Source organism: Balaenoptera borealis (genome assembly GCF_965194805.1).
Source record: "Balaenoptera borealis genome assembly, chromosome: 2".
Taxonomy (NCBI): domain Eukaryota; kingdom Metazoa; phylum Chordata; class Mammalia; order Artiodactyla; family Balaenopteridae; genus Balaenoptera; species Balaenoptera borealis.
In genome coordinates, this window is record NC_138867.1 from 114053046 (window position 1) to 114060631 (window position 7586).

Below are 7586 nucleotides of genomic sequence, written 5' to 3' on the forward strand. Positions count from 1 at the left end.
TGCACACGGATGTCTTACCAATGGCCAGTTTCCTGCTCTTGTAAAGCATCCTCTAAACCTTTTTCTCTCTCCCCTTCACCCCTGCATAGCACCCCACACAGCAGCTTCCCAATGAGAGCAGAGGTATTTGAATAAAGATCTGTTCTCTTCATGGCATTTGACAAAGTAATACTTTTGTTGCAGTTAGCTTATATGAAGTTAGATATTATTGATCTGGCGTTTGTGAAAAGTTTGAACCCTGATTTGGAATAGATATATTGACTACTGGTAAAATGTTGTTCTAGGGCACTCACTGCCTATTTCAGTAAATTATTTGTTTCATATTCCTAATTTGATATTTATAATATGTGTTACTTTTAATTTCTATGTTTATAGCAAAACACATTGGATTCAGAGATGGACCTGGATTTGAGTCCCTGCACAGCCACTCAGTAGTTTATGACCTTTCTCAGGTTGTTGCTTAATCTTTCTAAGCCTCAGAGATGGGTTTGTAGTGAGAATTAAATGAGAATACAGTAAGTCCCCTACATACGAACCTTCAAGTTGCGAACTTTCAACGAAGCAAACGTGGGTTCACATGTTGAATCACTTAATTAGTACACATGTCTGGTGTACATTGTCACACGCGTGCGTCCTCTACAAGTGGTTGTGTTTTCGTATACTGTACAGTACTATATAGAGTACAGTAGTACAGTATCTTTATTTCAAGCCCGGGATGTCCGGAAGCAAGCGTAAAAGCAGCGGTGATGTAGCTGGTACAGTACTAACCAGACATCGCTGGATCGGTTTTTCAAGAGGGTAGATAGAATTGAATCTAGCAAGGAACCAGAACCTGTGCCATCAGCGTCAGGTGTGAGTGAAATTGCAGCTGGCCCTCTGTCTCGCATTGCTGACGATCCTTCAGCTCTACCGTCTCCCACCTCCTCTCCCTCCTCCAGTCAGTAACTCTTCTTGCCTGTTCCCTCGATGCCAGGCCATGTGTGCCAGCTGTTGTACTGTATTACTGTACTTGTCAAGGTACTGTACTGTAAGATTAAAAATGTTTTCTGTATTTTTTGTGTTTGTTTTTTGTGTATTATTTGTGTGAAAATTATTATAAACCTATTACAGTGCAGTACTACACAGCCGATTGTGTTAGTTGAGTACCTAGGCTAATTTGTTGGACTTAGGAACAAATCGGACTTACGAACGTGCTCTCGGAATGGAACTCCTTCATATGTAGGGGACTTACTAATGCATTTGGGCAATTTGGCATACTGACAGAGTTTAGTTTCGGGTTCAAATTCAAGCTCTGCCATTTAACGTGGGACCTTAGGCAAATTACTTACTCTTTTATTTTCTTCATTTAAAAAAATGTATATAATGTCTATGCCAGAGATATTGCAAGAATTATATGGGATATATAACCAAACTAAAATACTTAACCCGTCACCTGACATATTTTAGTATGATAATTTTAACTTTTGTTATACATTCTAAAAGGTCTTTTAACATGAAAGTATCTTAATAAAATGAAAGCAGATGTTGAATTTTCAAATTTGTAAAACATGCCCATTGATTTGGGCATTTTGTTATCTGTATTAGCAGAACATCAGGCAGTATCACAAGATATTCCTTTAACTTTCACATTATCTGAAGGTTATCTGGAGTGGGGAATGGACAAGAGAAAGAAGAGGAACATCAATTGATGCACAGTTGTTCTTTTTTTTTTCCTTTGGCTGCGACTTGCGGCTTGTGGGATCTTAGTTCCCCAACCAGTGATCGAACCCGCGCCCTCAGCAGTGAAAGCGCGGAGTCCCAACCACTGGACCGCCAGGGAATTCTCTGCACAGTTATTATTATATTTTTTAATATTTATTTATTTGGCAGTGCCAGGTCTTAGTTGCGGCATGAGGGATCTTTTTTAGTTGCGGCACCTGGGATCTTTTTTTTTTTTAAAATAAATTTATTTATTTTATTTTATTTATTTCTTTTTGGCTGCATTGGGTCTTCATTGCTGCATGCGGTCTTTCTCTAGTTGTAGCGAGTGGGGACTACTCTTCATTGTGGTGCGCGGGCTTCTTATTGCGGTGGCTTCTCTTGTTGCGGAGCACAGGCTCTAGGCATGCGGGCTTCAGTAGTTGTGGCTCGCGAGTTCTAGAGCGCAGGCTCAGTAGTTGTGGCGCATGGGCTTAGTTGCACTGCAGCATGTGGGATCTTCCCGGACCAGGGCTCGAACCCGTGTCCCCTGCATTGGCAGGCGGATTCTTAACCACTGCGCCACCAGGGAAGTCTCTGGGATCTTTTTTAGTTGCGGTATGTGGGATCTTTAGTTGTGGCATGCTGGATCTTAGTTGTGGCATGTGGGATCTAATTCCCTGACCAGGGATTGAACCTGGGCCCCCTGCATTGGGAGCTCAGAGTCCTAGCCACTGGACCACCAGGGTAGTCCCTGCACAGTTATTCTTGCTTGGAAGACTTGACTGTAAGGATACTTCCAAGACTTGAATGATTTTATTTTCCTTCTTAAGAATTGCATGTACTGTTTTTTTTGTTTACTTGTTAAAAGATTGAGATATAGTTGATGTACAGCATTATATAAGTTACAGGTGTACAACACAGTAATTCACAATTTTTAAAGGTTATATTCCATTTATAGTTATAAAATATTGGCTATCTTCCCTGTATTGTACAATATATCCTTGTAACTTGTTTATTTTATACATAATAGTTTGTATTATGCCCTCTTAATGCCCTACCCCTGTCGTGCCCCTCCCCCTTCCCTCTCCCCACTGATAACCACTAGTTTGTTCTCTATATCTGTGAATCTGTTTCCTTTTTGTTATATTCACTAGTTTGTATTATTTTTTAGATTCCACTTATAAGTGATATTATACAGTATTTGTCTTTCTCTGTATGACATATTTCACTTACCATAATACCCTCCAAGTCCATCCATGTTGTTGCAAATGGCAAAAATTCTTTTTTATGGCTGAGTATTATTCCATTGTACATATATACACCACATCTTCTTTATCCATTCGTCTGCTGATGGACACTTAGGCTGCTTCCATATCTTGGCAACTGTAAATAATGCTGCTGTAAACATTGAGGTGCATGTATCTTTTCAAATTAGTGTTTTTGTTTTTTTCAGATATATACCCAGGAGTGGAAGTGCTGGGTCATATGGTAGTTCTGTTTTTAGTTTTTTGGGAAACATACTGTTTTCCACAGCGGTTGTTCCAGTTTACGTTCCCACCAACAGTGTATGAGAGTTCTCTTTTCTCCATATGCTTGCCAACATTTGTTATTTGTGGTCTTTTTGATGACAGCCATCCTGTCAGGTGTGAGGTGATATCTCATTGTAGTTTTAATTTGCAATTCTCTGATGATTAATGACATTGAGCATCTTTTCATGTGCCTGTTGGTCATCAGTATGTCTTCTCTGAAATGTCTATTCATGTCTTCTGCTCATTTTTTAATTGGGTTGTTTGTTTCTTGATGTTGAGTTCTATGAGCTGTTTATATATTTTGGATATTAATTCCTTATCAGTCATATCATACGCAAATATTTTCTCCCATTCAGTTGGTTGTTGATGATTTCCTTTGCTCTGCAAAAGCTTTTAAGTCTGATTAGCCCCACTTGTTTATTTTGCTTTTATTTCCTTTGCTTTAAGAGATAGACCCAAAAAAATATTGCTATAATTTATGTCAAAGAGTATTCTAGCATGTGCTAGAAAGCATGTGATAGTTTTTAAAACAAAAGATATATAGCCTATTGTCCTTTTGGGTTTTTTTGGCCATGCCATGGGGCTTGTGGAATCTTAGTTCCCCGACCAGGGATTGAACCCCAGGCCATGGTAGTGAAAGTCCTGAGTCCTAACCCTTGGACCACCAGGGAACTCCCTGTCCTTTTTTATAGTCACCATTTTTATGTCAGTTTTAATATTTTGAAGGTGGGATTAGTGAATCAGTATCTCTAAATGCTGTGTTGGGTATACTATCAAACACAGTAAATTGAATCATAATTTATGGATTTCTTTGTTGCTTGAGGATTTGGCATTTCCTAAACAGAACTTCTCAAATCTGTTGTAAGCTCAAGTACATCTCAAAAAAATCAGATTCAATGAACTGAAAAGGGGAGGAAGAACATATTAGGTAAGTAGGTAATTGACCATTAGGTAATGGCTTGGATAAGTATTTTTTATGTTATTTTCTTCTTATTATAACATCATCAAGTATTAATACTATAGGTATTCACATCTTATTACTCAGTTGTGGTAAGCCAGCCTCCCATATGGCTCCTAGTGATCCTCACCTCCCGGTATTTATGTCCTTGTGTTGTCCCCTCCTACATTGTACATGGTAAAATGTATAGCCAATAGGATATTGCAGAAATGATGATGTGTGATTTCTTTTTCAAAATTTATTTTATTTATTTATTTATTTATTTTTGGCTGCGTTGGGTCTTTGTTGCTGTTTGCGGGCTTTCTCTAGTTGTGGCGCACGGGCTTCTCATTGCAGTGGCTTCTCTCGTTGCGGAGCACAGGCTCTAGGCACATGGGCTTCAGTAGTTGTGGGATGCGGGCTCAGTAGTTGTGGCTCGCGGGCTCAGTAGTTGTGGCACATGGGATTAGTTGCTCTGTGGCATGTGGGATCTTCCTGGACCAGGGATCGAACCCATGTTCCCTGCATTGGCAGGCAGATTCTTAACCACTGAGCCACCAGGGAAGTCCCGATGTGTGATTTTTGAGTCTAGGACATAATAGACTGCATTTAGCATTGCTCCCTTGGATCACTTTGTCTGGGGGAAGCCATCTGTCATATAATTAGAACATAGAAACTCTCCTATGGAGAGATCCACATGGTTAAGAACTGAGCCATCCTACCAACAGTCAGTGTCAACTTGCCATCTTGGAAGCAGATCTTCCAGCCCCAGTCAAACCTACAAATAACTGCAGCCCAAGCCAACATCTCGATTGCAATCGCATGAGAGATCCTGAGCTAGAACCACCCAAGTAAGACATTTCTGAATTCCTTACCCACATAAATGGTGTGAGATAATAAATGATTATTACTATTTTAAGACAAAGTTTTGGGTAATTTGTTATGCAACACTAGATAATCAATACACTGATTGTACGTGATTGTTAGGTTATACTAAGTACTCACGTACCTAAGGAATAACCAACTCATAAGATTTCCCTTTCAAACTGATGTTAAGACACAACTATACCGATAAGGACATTAGCAACTATCATTATCTTCAACTAACTCCCCCCTAACCCCCGCCGCGGACTTTCCATCGTGCAAGCCTGGCAAAACACTAACTCTGGGCTAATTCTGGCTCCCTTTTACTCCAGGGCTGCTAAATGCTATTGGAGAAAAATGCTTAACTGCCATTTGCCACTATAAATTCCTGCTTTGCAACCACAGCTGGATCCCCAGCACTATCTTAGCAGTATCCTTAGTCAGCTCTCATGCCGTTCTTTATTTAGGTTATTTCAGATTTCCACTCTCCACTCTCCTTAGATACTTAGATTACCACATGCTCTCTCTCAGCAGACCACCTTTCTTCTTGACACAGAAAATAGCTTATCTGCATTCATCCTTTCCTCCTATTACAATGGAGGAAATCTTCCTCTTACTGTCTCTAGTTTATCCCTCTTTGGATCCCACCGTACTTTTTCCTCAGAAATTATCCTCTCTCCTGTATCTGAAACCTCTCTCAGTAGGATCCTTCTCATTAGCTTTTAAACACAATCAATTTAGTTAAATCTAATATTTATTACACAAGCTATTATGAAGTATTGGTTAACAGTGTGATAACATTTGAAATGGGTTACTGGTTGTATATCAGTGTAAAAATTTTGAATTCAGATTGATTTTCTAGCTTCAGCTCTGTCAGAAACTCCCTATGTGACACTGACCCATTTTCTCTGGCTTTAGTTTCCTAATGAGTCAAATAAGAATGATATCTCTGGGAGAAAGCCATCTGAGTGAAATCATAAATGCCAAGGGCTTAATACCCAGATCAGAAATGCAGAGGTTGGGGCTTCCCTGGTGGAGCAGTGGTTAAGAATCTGCCTGCCAATGCAGGGGACAGGGGTTCGAGCCCTGGTCCAGGAAGATCCCACATGCTGCGGAGCAACTAAGCCCGTGCACCACAACTACTGAGCCTGTGCTCTAGAGCCCGTGCTCCGCAACAAGAGAAGCCACCGCAATGAGAAGCCCGTGCACCGCAATGAAGAGTAGCCCCCGCTCTCTGCAGCTAGAGAAAGCCCGCGCACAGCAACGAAGACCCAATGCAGCCAAAAATAAATAAATAAAATAAATAAATTAAAAAAAAAAAGAAAACATTAAAAAAAAAAAAAGAAATGCAGAGGTCTCCTTTTTTTACAGTTGAGGTTTATACTTGTGATTATGCCAGGTAGCATCTCATGTACATCAAAGTAAAGCATGGTTTTGATTAGGAATGAAACTTAGGGTATGGCCTGTGATTTTTTTTTTTTTTTTTAGAGTTTTCTTAACTACTATACATTGCCTGATCTACCTTGTGCTTCAGGACACAAGTCTCTTAAATATCTTGGGAGGCTACTTAATTATTGAAGGAGCTTAGTTTAATCTGCTTTTGTTATAACTACAAAGCATATCCAGTATTGATGAAATAATAATGAGTACATTGGGTCATCTTAAGTCCATCAAAATACAAAATTAAAATGATAAAGACAGGAAAGGAGCTTGGAAGAATAACTATGTGAATACATGCCCAAAGTATTGATTTATTAAATTAATTAAATAGCCTCTTCAGATTAAAGGTATTACATTACAAAATAACACAATCCAGTTATCTATTCTATTTAAAAAATCACCAAAAACTTAGTGACTTAAAATAACAATTTTTTTTCAACATCTTTATTGGAGTATAATTGCTCTACAGTGGTGCATTAACTTCTGCTTTATAACAAAGTGAATCAGCCATACGTATACACATACCCCTGTATCCCCTTCTCTCCTGCATCTCCCTCCCACCCTCCCTATCCCACCCCTCTAGGTGGACACAAAGCACCAAGCTGATCTCCCTGTGCTATGCGGCTGCTTCCCACTAGCTATCTGTTTTACATTTGGTAGTATATATAAGTCCATGCCACTCTCTCACTTCGTCCCAGCTTACCCTTCCCCCTCCCTTTGTCCTCAAGTCCATTCTCTACGTCTGCATCTTTATTCCTGTCCTGCCCCTAGGTTCTTCAGAACCATTTTTAAAATGACATTTTTAAAATTTCTGTTTCTGTGGGTCAGGGATTTGGAAAGAGCTCAAGCTGTGCATCTCTGGCTATGGTCTCTCAGGCAGTAGTAGTCCAATGGTTGCCAAAGCTGCAATAGAATGGGGCCAGGCTCAGCTGGTGATGGTGGGCATCTCTCTGCTTGAAGTGTCACGGCTTCCCTATGCAAGCTAGTTTGAACTTCCTCAGAGCATACAGCCTCAGGACAGTCCATCTACTTATTAGTGGCTCAGAACGCCTGTGCAAACCTTCCAGCAAAAAAGGATAAAGCTGTGTAGCCTCAGAAGTCATACAGGATCATTTCATACACTGCCACATTCTCTT